Source organism: Pinus tabuliformis, chromosome 8 (assembly GCF_031772625.1).
Source record: "Pinus tabuliformis cultivar Carrire ecotype Pingquan chromosome 8, CPIR1, whole genome shotgun sequence".
NCBI lineage: Eukaryota > Viridiplantae > Streptophyta > Pinopsida > Pinales > Pinaceae > Pinus > Pinus tabuliformis.
Window position 1 is genome coordinate 1,737,707,243 of NC_142294.1, and position 20,970 is coordinate 1,737,728,212.

Sequence of the window (20,970 nt, forward strand, 5' to 3'; positions counted from 1 at the left end):
TCAATGGGTGCTTGACCTATAAAATAAAAGAACTTGAGCATGAAACCCATGCTTCAATAATAATAATAATTTTTTTTTCATTTTACATTTACAAGAATACATTTCATACTAATGAAGACCGAACCTAGTTACACATTTTTCAACACTCCCTCTTAACTAGGGAGGTATTCATTAGAGGTACATGGTCATTCTCAATCTGAAGAGATCTCATAAGAAGAGTCAGATTGGTAACCCATCTGTCTAGCATCATAATAACTAGCATTGTCACATAGCAAGGCCTTGACTAACAACTCTATCTCTCCACAAGATCAGAGCACAACGCTGGCAAGACCAATGATGTATAGACCAGTGTTGCGAAAATCGTGATTTAATCGCGATTTTTTGACTCAGTCGATATTATCGCCCAATTTTTACAAAGTTTTTTTCGAAAAAATCGCGATTTTTTGGACGAACGGAAAAAATCGCGACCCTCTGAGACAGCGCGTTTTATAAGCAAATTGATGAGTTTTATTTCTCATTTTTAGCAAACAGCGGACTTGTTTGAGAGCTGAGGAGGAGAGGAAGGCATCTACTAGGGCAGAGGAGGAGAAAAACGAAAGATTTTAGCATCCCAAGCAAGAGAACTTCGTGTTTGGACCAAATTTCTTTAGCAAACCGTGGTTTCTAGGTATGGGCACCAAATTTGGCCATTTTGTTTTGGTTTTTTTCTTGTTTTTGTTTGGGTTTCTATAACCCATTGATTATCAATGATTTTTGAGTGGATTTGATGGTGTTTTTTTTCATTTTTGTTGCATAGAGTGGAGAGGGTTCATTTTGGTCAAAAATGCAAAAACTTGATTGTTAGATTTATTAGTTTAATTTTTTCTTGTGCTCTATTTTTTTGCATCATTTTTTATTGGGTTTGAATGTGCATTTTTTCTATTATTGTTAGATTGAGTTGAGGTTGTTTTTTTTTGTCAAAAATTCAATGTATTGCGTCATGTATGTAATTTTTTATTTTTTATTTTTAACTTGCAATTCTTATTGTGCCATAGATTCAACTTCAAACTTCATCTTACATTAAAACTCAAGAGTTCAACCAAGTTACAAACATGCCAAGGAAATTGGACCCTCTGTGGGAATTTGGTGAACCTGATGGAGGGTTTGATAGAATAAACTTGTCTTGCAAGTTGTGTGGGCAGCATATGTCAAGGGAGGTTTATAGATTGAAGTATCACCTTGCACAAATCCCTAGACGTGATGTAGGGCCTTGCACCAATACAAATGCGGAAATCATCCGAAGAGCCATAAGATCATTGAAGAATTAAAGCAATACAAAGTGACCAAAGCAGATCTGAAGAAGCAACTAGCAAGGAGTGTGTTAGGATGTGAATATGGAAGTGGCACTGGTTCTACTTCAGCATCAATGTCTACAACCAACCCTGTAGCTACCTCATCATTTTTTGTTCCTAGAACCACGGCTAGTTCACAACCATCTATCACTTCAATGCTTAAAAAAAAGGAGAAAGAACAAGCTGACAAGTTGTTGGGCAAGTTTCTCCTTTGGAGTGATATTCCTTTCAGTGTTGCAAGGAATAATCCATTTTTTCAGCTTGTTGTTGATGCTATTGCAATTGTTGGCCGAGGGTACAAAATCTCTTCTTATGATGACTTTAGAGGCCGCATTCTTCACGATGAAAAGTTTGACTGCACCAAAAGATTGGAGGATTTTAGGGCATCATGGGCATAAACAGGATGCACTGTGATGTCAGATGGTTGGACCGACCAAAAGGGGAGAACCCTTATAAACTTCTTGGTTAATTGTCCCAAAGGGACAATGTTTATGAAATCTATTGATACATCTTCACATATCAAAGATGCAAAATTATTATGTGATTTGTTGAATGTGTTTATTTTGGAGGTGGGTGCAGAACATGTTTTCCAAGTCATAACAGACAATGCTACAAATTATGTTGCCGCTGGCAAGATTCTTATGGAGAGGCATCCTACTTTATTTTAGACACCTTGTGCTGCACATTGTATTGATTTGATGTTGGAGGACATAGGAAAATTTTTCTTTGTCAAAGATATTGTTGACTCATCAAAAAGCATTACAAAATTTATATATAATCATGCATTTGTGCTTAGCTTGATGAGAAAATTCACCAACAACAAGGAGTTGGTGCGCCCCGCCATTACATGATCTGCCACTAGTTTCATATCTCTTCAATCCCTCTTGAATTCTATGTGGGATGTGAAGATAATGTTTCTTTCAGGTGAGTGGTGTGCTTTGACATTTAGCGGCAAACCAGAGGGTTAGGCCATATGCAGATTAGTTTCATACCAAGAAAACTTCTGGGCGGGAGTGCAGGAGGTGTGCAGCGTCACTGAACCTTTGGTAAAGGTTTTTCGATTAGTTGATGGTGAGAAGCCCGCAATGGGCTATTTGTATGAGGCCATGGACAGGGCCAAAGAATCCATTCAGGCCTAATATGATGATAAGGGAGATGAGGAGTTTCAGAAACCACTCCTCCTATGGGAAGTGATTGATGAACGATGGAACAACACACTCCATTGTCTCATTCATGCTGCAAGGATCTACCTAAACCCTGCATTTTCTTACCCATGTGGGTTCTTATTTGATGCTGAGATCATGGATGGATTCTTAACTTGTGTTCAAAGGATGGTGCAATCTCCAGCAGAACGTGCAGAAATCTCCAAAGAAATGGAAATATACAGGATGGCAAGTGGCACATTTAGCTTTGAGATGGTTGTGGCTGATAGGAAGACTAAAATGCCAGGTATTTTTTAGTTTGTTTCATATTTCATTGTCTCTTCAAGTTCATAACTTCATACTTTGCTTCAACTTTCAAATTTCATTTTTTTTCTTATGTTTATCTTATTTGTAATTTTGTTGTAAATGCATGGTGGACTCGCTATGGTGCTAGTGCACCCCATCTGTGAAAGCTTGCCATTCGAATCCTCAGCCAAACATGTAGCTCCTTGGGATGCGAGTGCAAGTGGAGTGTATTAGAAAAAATACACAACGAGAAGCACAACAAGTTAAACTTAAAACTTAAAATATTCCAAATTTCCAATTAATTTTTTGAATTCATTAAATAATATATTTTTTTTAATTATCATTTTATGATCTTTGTACAAGTTGGAGTCCCAGTGACTTAATGACATGGTCTACGTCTACTACAATCCTCGATTGTGGGTGAGGTAACTTGAGAGGATACCTGATATGGAGGCCATCTCATTGGATGGGATTGACACCACTGCTGCATGGAGGGTTGAGGCCGAGAGGCCTCTCATGGAGTCTGCCGATGATTGGTTAGAGCAGGAGGTAGTGGAAGACGTAAAGGGGGAGGAGGAGGAGGAGGAGGAGCAACAAGAGGAGGAGGTGACACCACCTACCCAGGCTACCCTTGCCACCAGTAGAGGACGTGGTCTACCTCTTGTAGCTCCTAGTTCTTCAGCTTCTAGAGCACAGCAGAGTCCACTACCAACTCCACCGGCATCTACATCTAAAAGGAAAGGGAAAGCTATTGCATTTTCTCGCAAGAGGGGCAGAGGAAATCAGTAGTATTATTTATTTGGTTCATTTCATTGTATATGAGATTATGACTCATGACATGAGATACATTATTATATTTTTTGTTGATATTTGAGGCTGAGTTGGGACTCAAGAGTCAGGACTTACTATTCAGGACATGATTCACTGTTATGTGTGATGTAGCACTAGAAATGTTATTATACATCTTATATATTAGTTCTTTTATCATATTTATGTGTCAATGTATTTATTTTATGTTGTAGATGCTTTAGATATTAAAAAAAATGAATATTTTTGTATTTTACGATTTTTCCCCGATTTTTACGATTTTTTACGATTTTTTCCGATTTTTTCCCCTCGCCGATTTAATCTCGATCGCGATTTTCACAACATTGGTATAGACACCATCATCATTGTCTCTCCAAGGTACATACCCCACCCGGGTGTTCACAGAGTATGACCTCCCATTGGACTATTCTTATCTTGGGTAGCTAATCCTCAAAGAATATCGGTCCACGACTACTCTTGTCTTGAATGCCCTACCACATTCTCAAAGAGTATCGAATGCCAAATGGTTACCCAATCCTCCATTCTTTCTTCCCAAGTGAAGACAAGAATGTTGTGTCTATCTCTCCCTCTCAATTAGGGAGGACAAATCCACCAAACCAAGCTTGTCCCTTAAGTATACAAGCTTCTTGTTTGGAAGTGATTTCGTCAATATGTCAGCTACCTGCTCATCAGTGGAGATATACCGTAGCTGCACCACACCATTTTGTACTAGCTCTTGTATATAGTGATACTTCTTGTTGATGTGCTTTGTCTTCCCATGAAATATTGGGTCCTCAGACAAACGAATACAACTGGTGTTATCACAAAGTATCACTGTAGGGTTCATCGGTCCTTCAAACAAGTCAGATAGCAGCTTCCTTAACCAAATTGCTTCCCTGCTAACTTCGCATGCTGCAACATATTCAGCTTCAGCACTACTCAAAGCAACGGTGTCTTGCTTTCTGCTCATCCATGAGACCATAGAGGATCCTAAAATAAAACATCCTCCCGTAGTGCTTCTTCCATCCTGTTCACTGCCTCCCTAGTCAAAATCTATATAACCAATCAATTGAACATCATTCCTTCTATCATATTTCAAGTAGTAATTGATGGTTCCTCGCAGATATCTCAGAATATGTTTTGTTGCTATCCAATGATCATGCTTTGGCTCCACTTGGAATTGACTGAGTACATTTACTGCAAAACATATATTTGGTCGAGTATTCACCAAGTACATCAATGAGCCAATCAGTTGTCTATATCTGGAAGGATCCACAGGGCTTGATTCGGAACTCCTTAGTCTTTTTAAGTTTGTGATCATCAGAGTGGTCATAGATTTACAGTCCATCATGTCGAACTTCTTCAGTATCTCGATCACATACTTTCCTTGACCTAAATAGACTTCATTAGGTTCCTGCCAGACTTCTAGTCCCAAATAGTAATGCATCAACCCAAGATCCTTCATGTCAAACTCTGCTGCCAATTGTTTCTTACATTCTTCAATTCGACCTTCTACACCTGTCAAGAGAAGGTCATCTACATACAAAAGAATAATTACAGGTTCATTGTTTACAACCTTAATATATAGGTTCGAATCAGCAGAACTTTTCGTGAAGCCTAATCTTTGTAGGTATGCATCCATTCTAGCATACCATGCCCTTGGTGCTTGCTTGAGGCCATATAATGCTTTCTTCAATCTGCAAACATATGCCTTCCTATCTTTGATTTCAAATCCCAAGGGTTGTTCTATGTAGACTTCTTCATCTATAATGCCATTCAAAAACGCAATCTTGAGAACCATTTGATGGATGTTCCATCCCATCGATGCTGCTAGAGAGACTAATGATCGAATCATTATATATCCTACTATTGGAGCAAATGTTTCTTCATAGTCGATGCCTTCAAGTTGAGAGAACCCTCTAGCCACAAATATTGCTTTATACTTATTTATACTTCCATCAGCTGCATGCTTGATCTTATAGATCCATTTGGAAGTAACCACAAATTTGTCTCCAGGCTTAGGTACGATCTCCCAAACTCCATTCTTCATTATAGATTGATATTCTTCGTTCATGGCATCCTTCCATTCTCGATGTTCTACAGCCTCTTCAAAGGTTGATGGTTTTGCTTCTATTAATTTTGTCATGTATGCAGCATACCCATAATATTTCTTGGGTCTTTAACTTTCTCGAAATGATCCTTGAGCTGCCCCATGACCTTCTGCATCAAGTAATATAGACTTCAACCAACTAGATCTTTTCCTTGTTTCTTGAATGACCACAGGTTGAATAAGTTCACTAGGTCCTTCTTCCTCATGGTGAGATCCTTCTCCTTCCTTGTCAACTTCTTCCTCAAATATGGGAAGTTTCGTCATCAGAATCTATAGAAAGTTCTTTTGATTTCTTGAATGTTATGCTTTCATCAAATATGACATCACGATTAAATTCAATGTGATGTCTATCTTTCATATAGATTCTATAGCCTTTCGATGAGTTACTATACCCAACAAATATGCCCTTCACACCGGAAGGATCCAGCTTCTTTCTTTTGTCCTTTGGTATATGAATATACACAGGACATCCAAAGATTCGGAGATGATCTACAAATGGCTTCTTCCTAGTGAACACTTCTTCCAGAGTCTTGTTGTCTAGAGATTTGTGAGGACATCGATTTTGTATGTAGATTGTTGTCTTTGTTGCCTCACCCCACAAAAACTTAGGTAGATCTTGATCGTGTAACATTGATTTTACACTTTCTTCAATGGATCTATTCTTTCTTTCTGCAACTCCATTTTGTTCAGGATTGTATGGAACTATCAGCTCCCTCTTAATCCCAGACTCCTTACAGAATGCTATAATCTCTTTGGATGTATATTCTCCTCCATTATCAAATCTTAGTATCTTGATTCTTCTTTCTGTAAGGTTCTCCACTTCAGCTTTGAATTCTTGAAATTTAGTAAATACTTCATCCTTGGTTTTCATTAAGTAAACCCAAGTCTTTCTTGAGTGATCATCTATGAATGTGACATAATAAAGATGTCCTCCAAGTGATTTTGGAGTCATAGGGCCACACACATCAGAGTGAATGAGATCCAAGATTTCTTTCGACCGTGAAGCACTGCTTCCAAATGGTCTCTTGGTATTCTTGCCCAATGCACATCCTTTGCAGACACCTTCATGATCCTCCTTCAGATTTGGTATTCCATCTACTATGGAATTTAGAGTCGGAAGTATTTTGAAATGTAGATGACCAAACCTTCAATGCCAAAGTTCACATGGACTAATCTCAGTGTGAACTAGGGCATGGTTTACGGGAGATATTAATCTGTAGAGTCTTCCTTCTCAGATACCAATCACTTTTGCTTGTTCTATGCTTGAGCCTTTTGCCCATACAACTACTTTACCATCAATGAAGGCTACTCTATCTCCTTTATCTTCTAAGCTTGAAATAGAAAGTAGATTTTTGTGCAAACCTAGAAAAAAGAGAATGTTGTTTGAGGATATTGCTTCCATCTTCGAACTTTATGGATGATGATCCAATGCCTTTCACTGGATAGCTTTTGTTGTCTCCAAGAATGCAAATTTTCCTTTTGACAAGGTCTTCAATTGGTGGGAGTGACCAGTGATGTGCCTTGATGCACTGCTATCAATCACCTAGATATCTTCGTCTTGGAATGTCCCAGAGAGAGCCGAGAAGAGTCCCTCATCCATTGCTTTGAGTGATACCTTCTTTAAAAAGAATATGAGACTCCATACTTCTTTGATACATTTCTTGAGATGGCTTGCAATCTTCTTGATGACTTTCTTAATTTTAGAGGAGATCTTCATGATGCCCTTAGAGAACCAAAGCTCTAATGCCATGTTGAGAATTCAATTGGGAAATGTATATGTTAATTCTCTTTACTTGATAATTGTTCGTATTACCTTTTTACTTATTAGCTTTGATCTTCCCTATTCCAATGTGCAATATATCAAACAGCTACCAAAACAGTAAGAACAATGACACAGTATATAGGCTGCAAGCCAGGGCCAAAACCCCTCCTCTTGAGGGGAAAACCCGAAAATCTCTTCTTATCTTTCAAATCTTTCAATTGACGAATACCATGACCTAGACTCAGACAAATACCCTCCAACATCAAGTCTTCCTTGGCCACCTACTGCAATATTTTTGACCTCCCAGTAGATCCGAAATGTTGCTCCCCAGCAACTACTGTAATTGTTGTTGCTTCTCTAGGAGACTTCAATCTCCCTCTAACAGCCTTCCTCTTGACTTCGCTTGCCTTGACTTGAGTCCTAGGGCTAGTAGGATGCCCTAAGAGACCTTCGCTTGCCTTCCCTTCTCTCTTGCCTTCAAAATCGAACTTCAGACTATCCCAGCACAGAAACCCTAACTTCGCACTTCTAGAAGAATAGAGAGAGACCCAATCACTTCGACTTCTTCGTCCTTCTCTTCTTCGCACTTCCTTCTTCAACTTTCTTCTTCTGCCTTCTTCGCATAAGAGATGAGTGAATGAATGATCCAAGTGGAGGACGAGTTCCTCTTATATATAGGCTTCCTCAAGGGTGGACGTGGCTCTTCATGTAGGTCGACTTGACAGCTCATTAGGCCGACTTGATCTTGGAGGTATTTTGACACTTTCAAGACAAAAACAATTTTTCTTTACAATATACAATGTGCCCATAGAGTCTTCCATATATTACAATGACTCTTATACCTAGAACAAACCCTAGAAGCATTCAATGGGTGATTGACCTATAAAATAAAAGAACTTCAGCGTGAAACCCATGCTTCAATAATAATAATATTTTTCTTTTCATTTTACATTTACAAGAATACATTTCATACTAATGAAGACCAAACCTAGTTACACATTTTTCAACAGGAGATTGTGCCATAGCCAAAAGACAAATCAGTAGTAGGCTCACGTTGGGTATACAAGGTGAAGCATGGAGCAGATAGGAGTGTGGATTAGTACACGGCCAGGTTTGTGGCCAAGGGATTCTCGCAGGTTGAGGGCATCAACTATGATGAGACATTCGCTCCAATGGCACATTATTCATCATCAAGACAATTCTAGCACTTGCAACTCAGATGGGGTGAAAGTTCCACCAGATGGACGTGAAGACAAAATTCCTCAATGGGGTGGTTGAGGTGGAGATCTATATGGAGTAGCCAGAGGGGTTTGAGACATTCAGTAGAGACACTCATGTTTGTTTGCTTGAGAGAGCTCTTTATGGGCTCAAGCAGTCTCCAAGAGCATGGTACACTCGCATTGATAGCTACCTTTAGGGATTAGACTTCACAAAGAGTGAAGCGGATGCCAACCTATACTACATCACGGTTGGAGGGCTTTCGCTCATTCTAGTGCTCGATGTTGACAATCTTATATTGACTAGAACAGACAACTTAATTCAGGATTGCAAGGCATACCTTGCAAGGGAGTTTGAGATGAAGGACATAGGGCTTATGCACTATTTCCTTGGGTTAGAGGTATGGCAAGGTGATGGGAAAATCTTCTTGGGGCAGGGGAAGTACACTACAAAAATCCTCAAGAGGTTTCATATGCAGGATTGTAGGCCCATGACCACACCTCTAGTCATAAACTGGAGGAAGGTGGATGCTACATTGTACAGGCAACTCATTGGGTCGTTGATGTACTTAGTCAACACACGACCTGATATATGTTTTACAATGAACCAATTGAGCCAGTTTATGATGGATCCTACCAAAGTTCACTGGGTTGTTGTGAAGCATGTTTTGAGATATCTCAGAGGCATGACAGATTATGGATTATGGTACAGACAGGTTGATGGAGTGAGGCTTAAGGGATTCACAGACATAGATGGGCAAGGAGCTCTATAGATCGAAAGAGTACTTTAGGTTGCATCTTCAGCATTGGGCCAACAGTGGTTTCCTGGTTCAGCAAGAAGCAGAGATCAATTGCACTTAATTTAGCGTCTACTTAAGGGATTCAAAGACATAGATGGGCAAGGAGCTCTATAGATCGAAAGAGTACTTCAGGTTGCATCTTCAACATTGGGCCAACAGTTGTTTCCTGGTTCGGCAGGAAGCAAAGATCAATTGCACTTAATTCAGCAGAGGCTAAATACATGGTTGTCAACTTGGCAGCATGTGAAGCTACCTGGATGAGGAAGTTGCTTGTGGGACTTTTCAGGCAGAGGATGGAGCCAACTGTGATCCATTGTGACAATCAAAGTTGCATTAAGCTCTCTGAGAATCCTTTATTTCATGATTGCTCCAAGCATATCGAGATCAGGTACCATCATCTTAGGGGCTATGTGCAGAAAGGGATAGTAAAGCTATTGTACAATCCAATAGAGAAGCAGACAGCAGATACCTTGACCAAGGCCTTGGCAAGAGGCAGTGTCATCTACTTCAAAGATAAGTTGGGAGTCGTACAAAATCCGTATTGAAAATGTAGCGATGGAAGGTCTTTGGCTTGTGCCATAGCCAGTGAAGACCACGAATTAGTCTCTCTCACATGAGTGTGAATTCTTGTGATAGACTTCAATTACTATGAGTTGATTTCTAGTTTATTGGAATGGTCATCAAGTTTGCATGCATAGTGTTGGAGCTTTAGTTAGTTGGAGTCTTCTTCAGTCAGACTACAGGAAGAGATGGCAGTGACAAGTTGAAATAGAACGAGTTAAGACTTCAATGTTGATTGGAGAGAGAACGAGTTGAGTTCTCAGTTAACTCACAATCACAACTAGAGTAAATCGAGGAGGAACTCAAGCTAGCTAATTGAGAGCTAGCCCAAGTGTAACTGGGACTTGCTCCAGTTAACTAGCAAAGGAAACTCATGACACTAGTGTGAACTAGCATTCGACTAGGCCTCCTTGCATGCATCGATTTCTATCTATAAAGAGAAGGACGAAGACTCAATATCATAGATCGTTCTTTATTGTGGGATGCACATCAGTTGAGGACCAATTGCGTGCAAGGTTTGCGGAGCAAGTGCGCAAGGATTGTGGAGCACAGGATCAAGGATTCTCAGTGCAAGTTAAAGCTATTCACCAGTAGAACAATTGTGTTCCCAGTGACAGATTTTTGGCTGCGGTAGCAGCATGAATTGTAATAGATTCAATTGCTCAAGAACAATCAATAAAATACCACAACAAAGAAAGCAGGTTTTCCCTTTTGGGTTTCCTGGGTAAACAAGCGTGTCAATTTGTGTGCATGTGTTTTTATCTCTCGATTATTTTCCGCTTCTTATAAATTGTTAAGGAATTCTGTACCTTGGTGAAAGTAAATTTGGTTTCAGTTTTCAGTTGCCTTGTTTTCAGTAATTCATCTAAGTAATTGCAGAGTTTCAATGAAATTTAACAATTATAATGTATTCACATCATTAAGATTTGGATTGGGTTATGGCAATGTCTTTAATATAACCATGGTTGCATAATTTACATGGTATTCCACAAGATGGCTTATAAATAGAAGATTGGTAACCATTATAAAAATATAATAGTGTTATTTGTTGACTCGTGAGATCTGCAGTGAAGAAGGAGAAACAAGAAGAAACATTATATTTTCATCCCACTTAAAGAGTGCGTACTAATAGAATGAACCATGCATGCCACGTTTAGTTTCATAAGGCAACTATTGCAATTAAATGTAGTCAAGTAGCACCTAAAAAGATGAAGCCATTAATGGCACAGCTAAAGTTTACTGGGGATATCAGATACAAGATTAGACTAAAAGTTTGTATACTTCTGAGAGCATGAGCAGAGATTGATTTAAGCTTCCATTTATAGCAGCTGGATTCGAATTTGTAGACCAAATTACAATGAGAATGCAGCTGAGGTCATTATGTCCCTTGGGCAGAGGGATCTAAGACTTTGGGTTTAACGAGAGCAGTCATACAAAAGATCCTATGCCTTTTCTGCATGTCCCATTAAAATGCCAGAAATCTGCGGGAATTGCATACACCATTTCAAATTTGTTGAAGGGACCTAAAATATTCATATGTGCTTTCATTTTGGAAAGGATTTTCATCACTATTGCTCCTGTTTGCAATTCTAAACGTGATTCTACTCTATGAACTCTGCTGAATAACAAATTCCTTCATATTAGTAAAGAGAGTACTGTGTTTCAGGGTAATAGCATTGATATATTCAGTTCACAAAAGAGATTTTAGATTGTCAATAAATGGAGCTTATCCCATTTGTGTGAGTGCTAACCATGAGACCAGAAAGTCCTTGGACAGGAACAGGCTGTGATCGTGGCTGGGTGTCGCCTGTGCCAAGTTGTCCATATTCATTGTTTCCCCACGCCCAGACTTCCCCTTCCTCCAGAAGAGCCAGATTGTGGAATGCACCAACAGCAATCAGCTGCACATTTTCCAAGCCTTGCACACGAACAGGAGTAGAAATCTGTTTTCTAATAATAACAAGTTGAACTGTAAGTTTGCATCAATCCTATTTATCTGTGTAATAAACAACAAAAAATAACAAAATTTTAAAGCCAAACTTCCAAAGATATGTATCAGAAAGAGACCTTGAAACAAAGCAGATATTGAAAAACTTACATATCCCCTGGAGGCCACGGTTGACCCCACGTCCAGACATGCCCATTATGTGTAAGCACTACAGAGTGTGTGCCTCCAGCTGCCACCTGCTAATTACTAGCGTGAGAATGGAATGTGCATGGTAGAACAAAGTTAAAAGCAGAAAGCTTATAACAGTATGTATTAGACCTCTTTCTCTCACATAGTACTTCTCCTTGGCAAATTGTTTTGTTATACACTTTTCTATAAGGAACACTTTAAAAGAAACATGTATTGAAGCACTGAAATGACTTACAAAAAATGCCTTGAAGCACTGGCATAAGCATGCAGACTATGAACAAACAGTGTTGTCCCAGATCCCCAACTGAATTGAATTTTCCATGCATAAAAGAGGTGAACTCGAGCGCTATTGAGCATGTGGAGAATCCCTATGGTAAACTATTCTAAGGAGAGTGAATAAGCAAGTCTCTGCAAGTTGCATGCCCAACTCTGTGTTGAGGAGCATCTCTCCAGGGAGATGCCTTCAGTAATTCCACACAGGTTTGGTAACACAGTTAAGTTGCAGCAATTTAATAATAAGAATATCCCTGTTGCTTCTTTTGCTTACAGAGCTCTTGATCATGAGAACATGGACTGCCAAACTTAAGGCAAGGAACCTTGTCAAAGGTTTTGTAAACAAATATATACTAAGATTGAAAATGATCATAAACAGGAATAGTGTAAAAATGATAATGCTGGAGGATGGCAGCAAATAAAATTGAAGGGCGTAGAAGGAGAAAGGTCCAAAGAATTCAAACAGAAAAAGTTAAAGTAGTTCTGCTCAAAGGCTAGGTAAAGATCAAAAAAAAGTTTAGAAGGCCCAGTATTGAAGATGAAAACTCGTGAAGGAAATGGATGAAGAGCATTGGAACAGATATTTCATGTGTCAATCAATGACTCTTCCAAAATGTAGCTCAGAGGCAACCCTAAAATTAAAAAATTGATTTCAGCAAAACTTCCTAACCAGTAAAACAGCCCCCTAATTCCCTGTTGCTAATACATTTGCATTGAATGATCTCAACACCTAATTATTGAAGATTAAATTTGCCTTCAAACATGATGGATGCAACTCCCATCAACAAAAAACAAATTGTCGAGTGTAATCAAGCAGCAATAGCCAGATATTCTCTTTCTACAAGACTTTAAGGTCAATCATTTAAAGTTGGAACAATTAGCAATTTTCAGTGGAATGGTGGCTACTATATACCCTTGGTGCAGATTGTCGTTTAAGGTGAAATCATTTCTTTCCACTCAGAGCATGCATCTAACCATCCTTGAGAATGCCACACTTTAAGGCTGGCTGGTTTGCAGATAATTCACTGCTGGCTGTGTGGACAATCATCAATAGGTAGTAGCTCTGATATGTTTCAGTGGAATGAAGACAAGGATGGGATGTCATGACCTGCTAAGAGAAGGTGCTAGAATAGTTGTCACTATGCCTTCCACAGAATGAAAAGAAGACACATTTGGATCCAAGGATCATCTCCAGATTAAGTAAATTATTATTGGGAACATTGACCTCTTCAACTATTCCAACTCCATTAAAAGGAACAGTTACAGGGTTAGATCATCTTCCAATCATGACTAACATATGTATGGTCTAAGATTAAACTAGCATTTGCACATTACTGCGCAAAGAAAAGCCGACGGCTTTAAATGGAGGGGAGTGCGTGGAGGGGGAGGGACACCTGCTCAGATTCTGTCAGGGACGATGAATCTGAACAGTGTCGTGAGGATAAACCTCACCATAGAAAAGCCTTCGACTTAAAAAGGGGATGGCCGTTGAGCTTCAAGTGTAATATTTCCAACTTCCCGGCTAGCTTTGAATGAATGTGGAAAATCCATTACTGCCCAATGGGAAAGGATGTTGTATTCTCTGGCAGAAAACAGTTATTAGGACACTATTTTTGGGGAGGTTGAGGTAAAATGGTGGCCAGATGCCAGAACAAGGATGGCAAATGGACAAGATCTTCAAACTCAACTTCACATCAAGGTCTCTATGATTTCGATGTTCACATCATTCTAATGCAAGAGGAGGTTACTGATCTAGAGTTTCAGTTGCAGAGATCTGAGGAGAATGAGCTTGAGGGGCAAGGCAAAGGACTAATCAAAGATGGCCAGAGTCATGAGGTGAATGCTCAAAGTTCTTCTTAGAATAACTGAACAAGAGTCATGAGGTGAACACAAAGCTCTTATACTAACTGAGCAAGAGTCAAGACCAAGCAGCAGACAGAATCTGCTCATTATATTACAACTAAATGATGGCAGTTACACAGAGGAAGCATCAAGATTGGAGAGCTTCTTAATAGTAATATTCAGAGTAGTTTCTCCTTTTCTCTTATGTCAGTTGAAGTGCTTGTGCCAAAGAACAATATTGACTGCTTCTTCCTTCTGTTAGGGAAGCTATCTTGCTAAACGAGTTATTTACAATCTGAGGTGTTCAATTCACCATTTGAGACACAACAAAGGAAATTCCTAGGTAACGACGGGTCTTGTTACCCACAAAAAGTGGGTAACCCATAAGAGAATTTTTTTCTCCTCATTTGACAGCCAGCCAGCCAGCAGCCCCATGATGATCAGCACATAGCATTATGCCAAAGTTCTCCACCCATTGCTCCAGTGAGATCTCTCTCCCAACTAGCATTATTTTTAAAGGAAGGTGAGAAATCTCTCAACAAATACTCTAACTATTCCTGCAATCATGTGCTTTCATTTAATAGTATGGGCATATTAATATGGAGCACGAGGCAAATTGGATGACTGACCGATCTCTGTTGTATCTTTGTTCCCACACTTCACTTGGGAGGATAGTCATTGACTCTAGTCCAATTGGACCTCCTCAAAGGCCATAGCGTTTAGGAAGAGCACTACTATGGGAGGCACTGATTGATATAGCATGTCCAAAGTAATTCATACTTTCCACTTTTGTTAAAATTGGCAACTAGGGCCAAACTTCATGTGGGTCATCTTATTCATGGCTGATAATATGTTCATTAGATTCCTCTCATCGAGAGGTGTAGGATTGATCTAAAGATCATCCGATTCTGATAAGTATTCATGGAGATATGAATTTATTTTGATTATGGAATTATTATCAAGCTGACCTACAACTCATGTAGGCTCAGAAGCCCAACAGTCACATCTATTCAAACATCAACAGTTGTGTATAAATACAGGAGGACTTTTCCTCATTTGCACTCACTCATCTCATCACATCTCTCTCTCTCTCTCTCTCTCTCTCTACTGCGCAGAAAAGAGTCTCTTCTCTACTGCGCAGAAAAGGGTCTCTCTCTCACACATGTGAAGCCAGAAGCTGCTGAAACTGAAGCTGCAACTGCAGATCCAAACTTTGACCAATGTGGACCATCAAACCTCCTCTTCTGATCTGCGTTGTAGGTTCATCTAAACCTCCTCTGAAGGCTGCAACTTTTGGTGGTGGAATCAAGTCGATCCGACGGATGGTTTGCGAGATATCGACTGCCCTAGTTTGAAGGAAGCTGTTGAAACTGAAGCTACAACTGCAGAAGTGAAGTTTGACCTATGTGGACCAAAAGATTTCATCTGAACTGCGTTGTAGGTTCATCTGAACCTCCTCTGAAGGCTACAACTTTTGGTGGTGGAATCAAGTCGATCCGACGGACGGTTTGCGAGATATCGACTACCCTAGTTTGAAAGAAGCTGCTGAAACTGGAGCTGCAACTGCAGAAGTGAAGTTTGACCTACATGGACCAGAAGATATCCTCATCTGAACTGCATTGTAGGTTCATCGGAACCTCCTCTGAAGGCTGCAACTTTTGGTGGTGGAATCACGTTGATCCGACGATCGGTTTGTGAGATATCGACTGCCCTAGTTTTGATGATGAAGCCGCTAATGCTGATGCTATTGATCTAGGGTTTGCCACTGCAGATATAAATCAGATTTATTGTACTATTTCTCTCTGCTGAATTATTGAAGATAAAAGAAGATTTGATCAAAGGGTTTCCCCACACATTGTGGGGTTTGTCCCTGGCTAGCCGCCACATCTTGTGTCTCTTGTCTTGGCTTGTTTTCTGTCGATCGTTTAATGTCCTATCTGCACTTTACTTTATGTACATGTGATTGCTAATCTATGGAATATAATAAGAAAAAGAAGTAAACTGTTATAAGCATAGAACATACCATAACTTAACATGGTATCAGAGCTGAGGTGAAGCCCGAGCAAGAGCAAGAGCAAGAGCCGAAGAGAAGATTGGCAAGGCTATCCTAAAAGAACTATGGGGTCCTCAACACTCTTTCCTGCCGAAGACAAGCTCCGTGAGAAAGCTGACTATCACAGATGGAAGATGTCTATCGATTTAGCCCTAGAAGATCAAGAAGTGTTGGACCATGTAAGAGGCAATATTGTTGAGTCTCCATCAAGTGCATCCGCTGCTGCCTGGAACAAATGGAAATATGAAGAAGATCATCCGGGACTCTATCAACAAGCACTTGGTGGCCTACATCTCTGAACTGGACACCTCCAAGGAAATCTACGATAGACTGGTGAGTTTATTTAAAGTCAATGATGCAAATCAAGTTTTGTTTCTTAGAAATAAGCTGAGGGAAATCAAGAAGGGTAAAGATGGGAGTATGCAAGCATACTTCTTAAGAATCACCGAGATCAAGAACGATCTCCTATCTATTGGGGAAACTATTACTGACAAGGAAATGGCACTCACAACTCTTGGAGGATTACCATCCAAATGATACGTGTTCAAGAGTACACTTCTGAACAATAATGTAATTCTTGGTTTCGAGGAATTAATGGCTAGATGCATTCAAGAAGAAACAAGGGTAGAAGAGCAAGAAGTGCCCTTGCCTAAAGGTCCTCCTGCTGCTTTTCTTCTCATGCTAAGAAAAGAAATAATTCCGGGTCTAAATCAAAAAGAAAGGCTGGACCTAAGGGTGGAAGAAAAGGAAAATGTTACATTTGCAATAAAGCAGGTCACTATGCAAGAGAATGCCCTGATAGAAAGGACTCTCACCGAGATGATGATCAAAATCCCTCCCATGGGAATCAAAGGAATGGAAAATCTAATAGCAGAGGTAAAAGGAGTGATGGAAATCAAGGAAGAGGACAACCATTCAAGAAGGCTAGAAATTCCAAGTATGAATCTGACACTGTTGACAATAAGTAGGCTGAATATTATCTATCAGCTGCCCTATCTACCTCTGCTCCTTCGGACTCAATGGGAATTTGGCTCATTGATAGTGGTGCCTCAAGACACTTCACTAGTTACAAAGAAGTACTCCATAATCTGGTAGAGAAAGAAACTAACCTGGAAATTGTCCTTGGAGGTGACATAAAATACCCCGTGAAAGGTGTAGGCAATGTTTCTCTCAAATTGAATCAAGGTAATACGATCCACTTACAAGATGTATCATATGTACCTGATCTCAAAAAGAACCTGGTATCCATCTCGGCAGTGGAAGACAAAGGCTACAAGGTAACCTTCAGCGATGGCAAGGTATGTATATGGAACAATAATGTTAAAAATGCTTTCACTCTTGGGTTTCGAGTTGATTTTTTATATCAGGTCGGTGGAAGCCCGCTAGGTGTCATGTCTTGTGACACAACTCTTCAGTCCGAACTTGGCATCGGAGGTTTGCCCACCTTCATTACAAAGATCTACCCGATGTAAGACATATGGTAACAGGGATGCCCAAATTCCGAGTAGGAAAAGAAGGTGTATGTTCAGGATGTGCCGAAGAAAAGCTCAAAAGGGGACCATTCCCCTCTAGCCTAAGTAAGACCTCCGATATATTACAGTTGGTTCACTCAAGCATACCTGAGGTTGGCATTAAGTGGGAGACTACTACACCACATACTCCAAAGCAGAATGGTGTGGCACCGTACGATTGTGGAAGTTGTCTCTATGGGTAGATGATGTAACAATGCCTAATGTGGAGGAACCCATGGATCCTATTTATCCACCTGAGCCTTCCTCTTCTAAGAAGAGTCCTTCATGGCTTAGGGGGATACTTGATGATGCTGAAGGACATGCTGCACCCCGAGGAACCTTCCGTGAAAGTAAGAAACCTAACAGGTATCAGGGATACCTGACCAGTATGAGCACAATCATACAAAATAAGCCTTCATCATTCTCAGATGCCGTCAATCATCAAGTATGGAAGGATGCTATTACCATTATGGAGAATGATGTCTGGGAAGTAGTTTCCAGACCCCAAGACAAGACAATTGTTATTTCAAAATGGCTTTACAAGATAAAGCTGCAACAGATGGAAGTACGGAATAGTATAAGGCTCGTTTTGTTGCTTGTGGTTTCTCCCAGAAGGAAGGTATAGACTACGATGTGATATTTGCAACTGTTGCTAGATATACAACCATCCACTTGATCATAGCCCTTGTGGCTTCACAAGGATGGAACCTACATCAGATGGATGTCAAGACCGCGTTCTTGCACGGTTCGATCAAAGAAGAGGTCTATGTGGAGCAACCCGAAGGATTTGAGCTTTATGATTGAAAATATCATGTATGCAGGTTGAAGAAGGCTCTCTATGGGCTGAAGCAAACACCCCGAGCATGGTATTGGAGGATCGATAACTACTTGATGAAGCTGCGATTCACTAGGAGTGAAGTCGATCCTAACCTTTACTTTAAGGTTGAAGATGACAAGCCTCTCATACTGGTGTTGTATGTGGATGACCTCTTTCTAACAAGTGCATACCCTCTCATTCACAAATGTAAGAGGGAGTTGGCTTCTGAATTTGAAATGAAGAACCAAGGACTTGAAGTGTGGCAGAAGCCAAGGGAAATTTTCCTATCTCAAGGAAAATATGTGGTGAAGATTCTGAAAAGATTTGGTATGGTGGACTGCAAGCCTGTGACTACCTCGAGGATCTTAACTTTCAGAAGTTATATGGTAGTGATGTCAGACCAGATTTGGGAAATGCCTCTGAGTTTCAAAAACTCATTCGCGTTGATGTTCTTGGTGAACCTCCGTCCGAACATATGTTTTGCAGTTAGCATTGTGAGCTCATATTTGGTTGAGCCTCACTAGATTGGTGCCAAGAATCTTCTGAGATGTCTTCAGGACACAATCTCTCATGGATTGAGATACACTGCCGGAAATATGAAACTGCATGATTATTCGAATGCTGATTAGGCAGGTAGTGTGGAGGATCACTGGAGCACTTTTTAGTGTTGTTTCTCTTTGAATTCTGCTTCAATATAATGGATGACCAGGAAGCAAAAGTCGGTTGCCATAAGCACCGTCGAGACCGGATACATATCTACGAGTATGATCTCGTATGAAGCTGCCTGGTTGGGGAAGCTCTTCAGTGAGCTGTTTGAACACATACCACTATGATTCTCTGTAACAACCAGAGGTGGGATTCGATTATTGAGGAATCCCATATTCGTCGATTGCTCCAGCAGATAGACATCATCTGGGATATGGTAAGTCGATGAGCAAGGAGGCTCCATCGCATTAAGATGATGTACAGGTCAATACACCTTGTCAAAGCCCCAAGGAAAGATCTAATCTGTGATTTTCCCAAACGACTTGGAGTCGTCAAGAAACCCTTGTACAAGGGTCCTGCATGTTGCATACATTGAGCTCTGGGAGCTCTGAGGGCTTGCGGTTCTTACTGGAGCAACATACGACCATAGGGTGACTCACCCTCCCCTGGTGGTGCGCACTGGAACAAGATGATTCGCTCTCTTGTGGGACAAGATGATTCGCTCTCTTGTGGAACAGGATGATTCGCTCTCCTGTGTAGCAGGATGATTAGTTCTCCTGTGAGGCCTGGATTGATGTGTTCTCCATGGCGATTGTAGCAGGATTGATGTGTTCTCCTGTGAGGCCTAGATTGATGTGTTCTCCATGGCAGCCTGGATTGATGTGTTCTCCATGGCGATTGTAGCAGGATTAATGTGTTCTCCTGTGAGGACGGGATTGATTAAGTTCTCCTGTCGAGACATCCTACCCATGCAGTCTGGGACTCATGGGAAGTACCTCTCATCTGATCAATAAACAGGGAAATGAAGATAGGGACCATAGGAGTACCGATGGACGCATCGTTGTATCTACTGTACTCCCTACGCTAGGATGACCTCCATTGATCTGGGATCAATGATACTGGTCTGGGACCAGTGGTACGCACTCTGAGACTAACTTTGAGTCAATGGAGGATGTTACTAGTCTGGGACCAGTGGTAGGAGTTGTACTCACTATGACGCTGACTTCGAGTTGGTTGAGACTGGTCTGGGACCAGTGGTACATACTCTAAGATTGACTTTGAGTCAGTATGATACATCCTCGATCATTTCTTCTTCTTCATAATTCGGACAAAAGTAGAGCAGAACAGAACAAAGCAGAGCAGAGCATAACAGAGCAGAGCCGTACAGATCAGTACAAGGCAGAACAAGACAAAGCAGAACAGGCAGAATAGAGCAGAGCAAGGCAAGGGTCAGGCTGTACAGGGCAGTGCATTTGATGGATGAATAGTAGCGACCGACAGACAGATTGCAGATGAAGTTCTCCCTAGTTGAGAGGGAGTGTTAAAATTGGCAACTAGGGCCAAACTTCATGTGGGTCATCTTATTCATGGCTGATAATATGTTCATTAGATTCCTCTCATCGAGAGGTGTAGGATTGATCTAAAGATCATCCGATTCCGATAAGTATTCATGGAGATATGAATTTATTTTGATTATGGAATTATTATCAAGCCGACCTACAACTCATGTAGGCTCAGAAGCCCAACAGTTGCATCTATTCAAACATCAACAGTTGTGTATAAATACAGGACTTTTCCTCATTTGCACTCACTCAT

At 40.4% G+C, this 20,970-nt stretch overlaps 1 pseudogene across 1 annotated transcript in view; it reads right to left on the bottom strand.

Moving 5' to 3' along the window:
* Positions 1-20,970, bottom strand: part of LOC149243053 (ultraviolet-B receptor UVR8-like) — a 168,585-nt pseudogene that overhangs the window by 121,972 nt on the left and 25,643 nt on the right. Inside the window, exons 7-8 of the transcript XR_016246683.1 lie at positions 12,135-12,220; positions 11,788-11,986 (exon numbers count right to left, since the gene is read on the bottom strand). The product of XR_016246683.1 is annotated as an ultraviolet-B receptor UVR8-like (transcript). The remainder of the gene's footprint in view (positions 1-11,787; positions 11,987-12,134; positions 12,221-20,970) is intronic.